Here is an 8883-nt window from a genome sequence, read left to right as displayed (position 1 = left end):
ATATACAGCATAAATACATACACTGGGTGATCATTTAATTAGGTACGCCTGCACAACCTAATCATCGCCAATACGACCACTTACAATAGTAAATATGAAACGATGAACATTTTTATTGGATACAGTTTTTTTGGGGTGGGGGAGGGAGGGAGAGGGGGGGTGCCAACATATGTATACATTTAGATTAATGTCTAATTTATTTATTCTTTAAAACTTATATATATATGTGTATATATATATATATATATATATATATATATATATATTTACATATATATACAGTAGCCTACTGTGCAGAATGTTTAGGCAAACACTTGCTTTGTTGTTTTAATGCCTCCAATATTAAAACAGTACGCAGCAGAACACATAGCGGTAGCAACAAACAGGTAGCGAAAAAATACAAAACATTTTGTTGGAAACACATTTGTCCAGCAGATAGCAACATATGTTAGCCAAAAACAAACAACGCAGCACCAAACGGATGTGGGACACGGCGCTGCTGCGTGTTGGTTACATACCTCTAAAATGATGCTGTTCTTCTCTCTAAGCCGTAAAATTCGGGGGCCTTGCACCCTTGCCTCGGTACGGCCCATCACCTTTCTCTTTTGTGCGGTTCCATGTTTTTGTTTACGTTGTGGATGTGGAACAAACGCTGTTGCCCTAACAATGGCTCCTGCGGCCCACAATGCATTGTGCAATCACGTGCACGTATCGCAAGATTTCGTCTCGGGCTTGTGATCCAAGACGGCGGCGTGAACAAACCGCGCGCCATATTGGACACTCACCAAGCGGGCGAATGCAAACCAAGGCAAAATTTTAGCAAAAAGTTTGGATGTTAAATGAGAAACAAGCGGGGTGGATGTTAACTGAAGCACCACTGTATTTATTAAAAAAAAACACACACACAAGTGTATAAGTTCATCCAGCAACAAAAACGATTAATTATTTTCATAGCGCCAGTTCACAACAGATGTAACCAAGCCATCTCAATGCTCTTTACACATGGAGCAGTCTAGAACCAAGCTCCTCATACATTAAAAAAAAGAACCCCACGTGAGCAAGCGCTTTGGCAACGGAGGCAAGGAAAAACTCCCTCAAACAGGAACCTAGGCTCATCTCTCCCTGTCTTTACTACTACAAAACACAACCTGTGCTGTCCTCAGCTTCAACATGGCAATAAAATGTCGGCTAGATTGCTTAACATCAAAGATGCACTGCCACATAAAACATGCGCGCACCACTAAATTACCTCTGCACCGCAGGTTCAGTCTAGGTTGAAGGCTTTGGTGCAAAATATTTGATAGATAGTCTTTTATTGGGAGAGCGAAAACATATGTACACACTTTAACATAACGTCAGCAATAAAGAATGTGAGCTGACCTCTCTAACATGCATCGAAATGTAGAATTTCCATGTAAAACTGTTTACTTAAACAGTCTTCTCTGAGTGGGGGCACATGTGATCCTCTACGCCGCAAAGGCAGCGCACGGTTCATAAAAGGAACCTTCCAGAAAGTTTGACTTCCACAGTACGAACCCAGAGCGACAGAAATGAACAGCTTCAAAGAAGAACTCTACTTGAGATGTCACCACTACTTTTCCAGCGTGTGTGTGTGTGTGGCGGACATTTACCTGTAGCTCGGTGATAATTGTGTCAGAGGGCCTCATCAGTTTGAGTGAGACTGAACAGAAAACAACAGCAATGTGCATGTAGAGATGCAGAAGGCAGGATGCTCTGGAAACTCAACAGCACCACCTGCTGTTGGATAAGTGTCTTGATCTAGGGTGCTGATGCAGGTGGCAAGAAAGTCAGGCTGGTGAAATGATGCAAAATGTGAATTCTCTCTTATCCAATTTGTAACTATTAGAATAATAATGATACTAAAATATATTTCAATACATAGACTATAGTATTTATTAATATTATAATAATATGAATAATTATAATAATTATTATGTTCTCAAAACATGCACAAGTCACTTATTTGTGAGTGAGAATCAAATCAAATGTAAACAATTCCTAACATGCACGTTAACTGGCAAGGCGACTAAATGAACCTAATGTCTTCTCAATGCCAAATCACAGGCCACTCTACACTTGAATAGCGATAGATGCCCACACAAATACATCGCAAATCTATTAAATTAAAAAAAGGAAAACAACAGAAAAATAAATCAATGATCAACTCTTTGAAGAGAAACAACAAAGCAGCGCCACACCTCGAGGCCACGTGTGCTGACCTCTCATCTGGGCACCACTTTGACTCCCCTTGTGGGGGGCCGGATCACAGGAGTGAAGCCAAGCAGAATCTTTGTCCTCTGTCAGATGGATGAATCCACTTAGCAAATTAGCAGGCCTTCTTTCCTTTCTGGCTTTACAACACACCCACAGACTGTGCAAACACACACACACACACACACATACAAATTGTGCATGGAGGCACACTAGCAAGCTGCATGAGGTGGTAAAGGCCCGGTCACAGGAGACTTGCAGAACCAGAAAGAAATATGAAGATGTTAGAGAGGCAACCAGTTCGAGGAAAAATGGAGTGGATGGGAAGAGAAAAATAGGAAAGCAATATGGAAAATGTAATGAAAATATCAGGAGTAGCATTTGTAGGGCTCTATAAAAATGTTGTTTTATTTTTTTTCCCACATTCCATTTTTTCAGTTTTAATTTTTTAGAATTCCGCTTTGACACTTATTTTACCAGCATAGATTGTGTGCTTTTTAAGTTCGTGAATAAAATGTCCATTAACTAAATGCAAAAATGCTTACACTCACTGATGGTATCCATCAGTGGTTCCCAAACTTTTAACAGTGGCGTACCCCTTCAGACATTTCACCTGAAGCCATGTGCCCTCGACTCCTGCACACTTAAGAAACAAACGTTTTTATCTTAACTATCTTGAAATATTGAACATAATTAATTGGTTAACTCATTTTAGAGTATTTCTGGGCAAAAGTTTGTATTTTTCACGGTCACATTTTAATAAAGTTTCACATGAGCACTGATAAATAGATAAGTAATCATTAGGGATGTTCGATATTGGGTTTTTTGACGATACCTTCCTACTCTCAATTTCCGATTCCAATATCAACCGATACCGATACAGTTATGTGTAACATCACATATCTACTGTCATGGAGCACATTGTGGTGACCCACAATATTGCTGAGGAATTCAGAAATGGATGTAGCCTTGCTAACTTTTCTAATGGGATGTCAGCCTCTGCTATAAAATCTTCAACAAGCTGTAATGCTTGTGCTTGTGGTTAAGGACGCAATTACAATTGCGTTATTAATGTTTTTTATGACACCCTGATTTTGTTTTCACAATTAGACAAAATGTGGCAAGCAGCGCTGTTATTATGAAGGCCGGCAGTGTATTGAGAATGTTTGTTGACGGTTAAGACTAAGCTAACCCAGCTAGATTCCATTCACGCGCCGTAAGAGTCCATTTGGACATGTTTACTTCGAGAGGGGGCGGGTTCGTCTTTGTGATGAGAGTCCACCATGATTGAGCTGTCCACAGGGGAAATATGAACGTTCCTTCTCATGATGAAAGAATTTGTCAATTTCCATGAGATTCCGCCTTCAACAGTAAATTCCAGTTTTATTGGCCAATTCCGTGATTCCGTCCGCCATCACGTTAACGTGGAAATCAATGGGACCTACATTTATTGGTGGGTACTATACTGTGCAGCAGCGTTTCGATACTTGTGGCAGCCCAGCACTAATTTGAGCTGCCTGAATGGGTTTGGCGCGACCTGTTAGGGGGCGGTATGCATCATAATGTCTCCCCGAATTCCTATGCTGCAAGTGTTTCTTGCATCATGCATTTACTCAGTAATCCAATACAAGTGGTCACGAAGCGGACCTCCACAAACCCGGTATGTGTGAATTAGCACCACCGTAAAAGGTCAGGCGTGGAAGCATGCAGCTCCACAAACGTGCGGCCCGGCCTTTGACGAGCAGGAGTCATGACTAGCGATAGTGCTAAGAAGACAGAGCATGGAGACATCGTTTGATAACACTTCGCCTTCCCGGTGAAATACGTAAACCGGGGTATCCAAAGTGCGGCCCAGCGGCCATTTGCAGACCACGGCTCGTTTTTTTTTAAGGGCCAGTGGCACAGTGTAGAAATAAATTTCTCTAAAAAAAACCCCAGCAAAACTGGAAAAATCAAGCAAAAAGGCTTAATGTAACAAGAAAAGGCTAAAATGTATAATATTAAACAATCTTATCAGTAAGTTACGATTATTTTAAGTGAAAACTGAAGTTGACAAAAATTGTTTTCGAAATATTATGCAGAAACACAGGAACACACCAACAACAGAGCCAGACTGGGTGGAACTAATAAGGCACATGGATCCAAACAATACCGACGCACACAACTTCGGAGGGAGGCCACCTGTCAGTCTAATGCTAATGCTAACCACCAGAACACAAGCTGTCTCCAAGGTCATCTTACTTTTACAACATTTGGAAAGACTCCACATGTTAATTGAGCTTTGAGAATGTTTGCATGTCTTGGTAGGTACTGCTGTTTTGATTAGCAATGTCATTTATTTTTTTTAAACTGACAATATGGACAGTTTCTAGCATTATTAAGGGGAAAAGGGAGGTATCCATTTGAAGGAGGCAGTTTTTGGGATGATGTCCGGCAATTAATTGTGGCAGAGCATCTATTAGAGGAATAATTTCCGGAAATGTGTATTCCGTGTGAGTGTGTGTGTGGACAATACAAACATAAGGATGAAATGTAGCACTGCACTAATACGGATGATTAAGGTAGCTAATAAATATTTCATTTTAGAGCCAAGCCTGGATCAAACATGAGGAAGGCCCCGGACCTGCTCCCTGGTCATAGCGGTACTCCTCCTCTTCCTTCAGCTGTTGCCTTTCAGCTGTATTATGACAGCGACTACAGATGGCCTCAGCAGCAAGTACGCATCATTAGACGGCCATCTTTCAACTTTCAAGCAGGTTCTCACTAAGTGTGGCCAAGGTCGCGCTGCAAAGAATCCTTGCCCAAATGTCAGAGGCAGTTAAAGGGTTATTCTGTTCCGATTTAACCTGCGCTATATCCTTCCAACCTACTCTTTCTCATGCTCTTCCTCCCCTCCCTCACAGACCCTTTAAAGTGTCTGGTGAGATTTGGGCTGGTGCCGTGGGTCTACAGGGGATTAGCAGGACTTGAAGATGGAGAGAGTGTGAAAAAACACACACACTCATGTGCACAGACCGTCTCCATCATCACATTCAACAGTGGCCTCACATACACACATGGTAGTGCACAAAAATCAATAGGACAGCATGGTTTGTGCAGGCTACTACGTGAAATAACTCAAGTAAAATAAAGTTTGTGGAAGAATGGCAGTGCTTCTGACACTGGTCCTGGTAAATGGGCTGTGTGTGTAACTCTATCTGGGGAAGGCTTGGGCGGGGAGCTTTACAGCAGTGGTTTGGTAATGGAAAGGTCATCTAGCCAATTCTCCAGGTGGGGGGGCTGCTCTGACACGGCTCGTTTGTCACAGTTCAATAACTGCCACTCCAGGGAGTGTGAGGGGGGATACAACCATGAAGCATGTGTGTGTGTGTGTGTGAGTGTGTATGCACTCAGGCGCTTGGGGTACACCGCTGATTCCCAAAGCTTGTCTCTCCATTAGAGGCCTCAAACATGGTCACGGCGAAGGCCAAGGAGTCGCAGCAGAACTTCCGTGTGGAAACCTGCAAGGCGACTCGTCGGGCTTGTGAGGACAAGCCTCACACTGTTAGATATTTACTTTGAACACAAATGTATAGGAAAAATGGTTCACAAACCTTCTTACGGCAAGTGCAACCTCAAAAATATTTTGCTTTGCAATTATCGGCGTTCTTACAATCAATTAGCTCTGAATACGTCGCTTGTACTCGCATGCGCCTTGTATGAAGCGGGAAGAATCAGAAATACATGGAAACAAAAAAAAAAATGTATCAAACTCAGTTACTACAAATTGACAAATGAATATTCAACATCGCTTTTGAGTTGTGGTTAAGGAGAACTTTTAAAAATCCAAGCTAATGAAAAAGTCCAGGACAAAAAGGATGGTACCCTAAAACGAACCTATTTTGTTGCACAACAAAGCAACTCCTCAATTACTCAAAACAACTGGAGGTCTTTTGACTGCTCCAAGTATTTTGTGTCACTCCTCATGGGCAAACTACTTCAACTCTCTCAGGTTTGATGGGTGCCTTCTCCAGACGACATGCATCAGTTTTTTCCATACATGTTCAAATGAATTTAAAACAGGACTCATAGAAGGCCACTTCAGAAGTCCAAACTTTCGCCCTGAGCCATTCTATGTTTTTGGCTGTGTGTGACCCATGACCTGTGATTTCAAAATGCACCTGCATTGTTTTGCGACTCAGTTAAATTAAAATGTCTGTTTGTCCAGTCGTATATATTTTTTTCATTGGACTTTTCTTGAAAATAACGGGGCCTAATTGACGGAACGTTCCCAGGAACAAATTTGTTCTTAAGTCCTGCTTACCGAGTTCTTACGAAGATTGTGGCATTGATGAATATTTTCTTATCTAGGATTTGTTCTTAGGTAGGAACAAATCCTACGAACACTCAGGAGTACTCTTAGGCACATTTCAGCGTCGACGTGTTAGCACATTGGCTGTGTAGTCCGTTTCTGTAATAGGATTTTACAGAGCTATGGCATGTTTGTTCTTTGTTTGTTTGGTACTTAACATAGCACTTCTCATTTAAAAATAAACTAAAAGCACCAACACTTCAACATTAATCAAGCTACTGCACAACATCGCTATGAAGCGTGGTGTGCCACGTCCCCCTCAGCCACTACACCATGAGGATGTGCGTCCTGACGCAATGTTTGGACCAGACTGCAGGCTCACTGTTCAAGTTCAGGTGCAATTAATTGCCTATTTGTGAATAAAGTTAAGAATAAAGTTGCTTTATTACAATTTGAATCTAACAGTCTGATGTCTTAAACTAAGTGTTTCACTTCAAAAATGAGGACAGACGGGTTTCAGTGCACATCTTTTATTTGTATTTTTTAATTCTCATTCATTTCTTTAAGCGTATCGAATTTCGTTACGAGTGTTGAGGCAACACTGCTTCTGAGATCAGGCGTGGAAGGGCACAGGACCGAGTATGCATGTAGGTACTGTTGGAGGGCTCAGTTTCTGGCCTTTAGAACACACGTTGTTAATAAAAAGGCATTCAAAAAACAACACACCTCTGGAGTAGAAGCCGCATGAGGAGGGGATGGAAGCGTTGCCTTGGGCCCAGGTCTGTATCTAGACTTTCAGTTGATGATACTCCAAAAAGTAAGTTGGGGAAAATATTTAGATTTTTCCCATTGCCTGTACCTGAAAGTGTCGTCTCCCCAATGATGACCTCAACGGGCTTTCAGTTAACAAGGAGATGGGATTAATCAATTTAAGAACACAGCTGCGAATTCTGCGGTTTAAGAACACGGTGAATCCCACGTAATGTTAAGAACCCTCTTAAAAACAGATTACAAAATAATCTACAGAGATTCTTGGGAAGATATTGGTGATTGAGGCCCATTGTGAAAATCTCGTCTCGTCTCATTCCCACAGACCCAATGTTGCGTATCGTCCGGTCTCATGAACTGAGTGTCTCGTGACATCTGTAGTTGTTACTGTGCTAACCTTCATCTCCATAAGGAATTAGATTTAATCTAGTTAAAGTCAGTACAATGTAATTGTATACAAAAAATAATGACAGGGGAAAAAGGTGAACATTGACTTTAACCTAAGTCGGCCTTGAACAGTTTGCACTGCTTTGTGGACATGTCCTGAGGTGTGCGTGATGCCTCAGACTTTCACACTTCACTATTGAGTGGCTGCTGAGAGACACCTCAGTTAGTTCCTCTACTCAATTTGAAAATCAATAAAAAGCTTCAGCATGCTCAGTCATGTGTCCTCTCATGGAGACGCCTCAGGCACACTGCACTATTCGTCCCAAATAGGTGCACTGATTTGGGCTAATACAAGTACCAACCCGACCCTCTCACCAACCACACAGCCACTGATGACCTCATTAGAGCTTCGTGAATTTCCTTATACAGGACAATGCCTCCCTCTTGTGTCCACAAATGGAACATAACCTTTTAGCTGTATTCATTACTGATACAGAAATATTGTTGCACCAAGAAATATAAAATAACAAAAGATGACAGGCTAATAACAAAATATCTCTTGGAACCTGTTCCAAGGCATTATATTTACATAAAAGTGCAGACATTAAGAATTAAATATTTTCTGGGATCCCTTTACTGTTGTGAAGCACAGATTACTTTTAAAACAGTATTATTATTACAATATTATTATAATGGCAAAGCTTTCAATTTTGCAGTCAATATACGTTCCTACCCTCACCTACGGTTATGAGCTTTGAGTAGTGACCGAAATGAGTTTTCACGGTAGGGTGGCTGGGCTCTCCCTTACAGAGAAACTCAAGAGTAGAACCGCTGCTCCTCTGCATTTAGAGGAGTCAGATGAGGTGGCTCCTGCATCTGGTCAGGATACCTCCCGAACGCCTCCCTGGCGCATGATTGGGAAAGCACTACAGTACGCCACAGAAAGCAGCGATCGTTCCAGCAGCGCTCCAGTATCCATCTGATAACACATCCATCTGTTGCAGCTTGTACGGTTGAGATGTCATGACACATCAACGCGAGTTGCCGATGTGAGCCAAGAGAAGTTGTAGGACACTTGTAGATTTCTATACAGATGCGCCAAAATGTTACTCTACTTTGATTCACTTTCTATGGAGTTATTTCAGGAGCAAAATACGAATGAAAGGGTTGAGAAACGTAGCCGTACGTGTGCTGCCTTTTTTTTG

The sequence above is a fragment of the Dunckerocampus dactyliophorus genome, chromosome 3 (genome assembly GCF_027744805.1).
Source record: "Dunckerocampus dactyliophorus isolate RoL2022-P2 chromosome 3, RoL_Ddac_1.1, whole genome shotgun sequence".
Taxonomy (NCBI): domain Eukaryota; kingdom Metazoa; phylum Chordata; class Actinopteri; order Syngnathiformes; family Syngnathidae; genus Dunckerocampus; species Dunckerocampus dactyliophorus.
Note: the sequence above shows the minus strand (reverse complement) of the source record.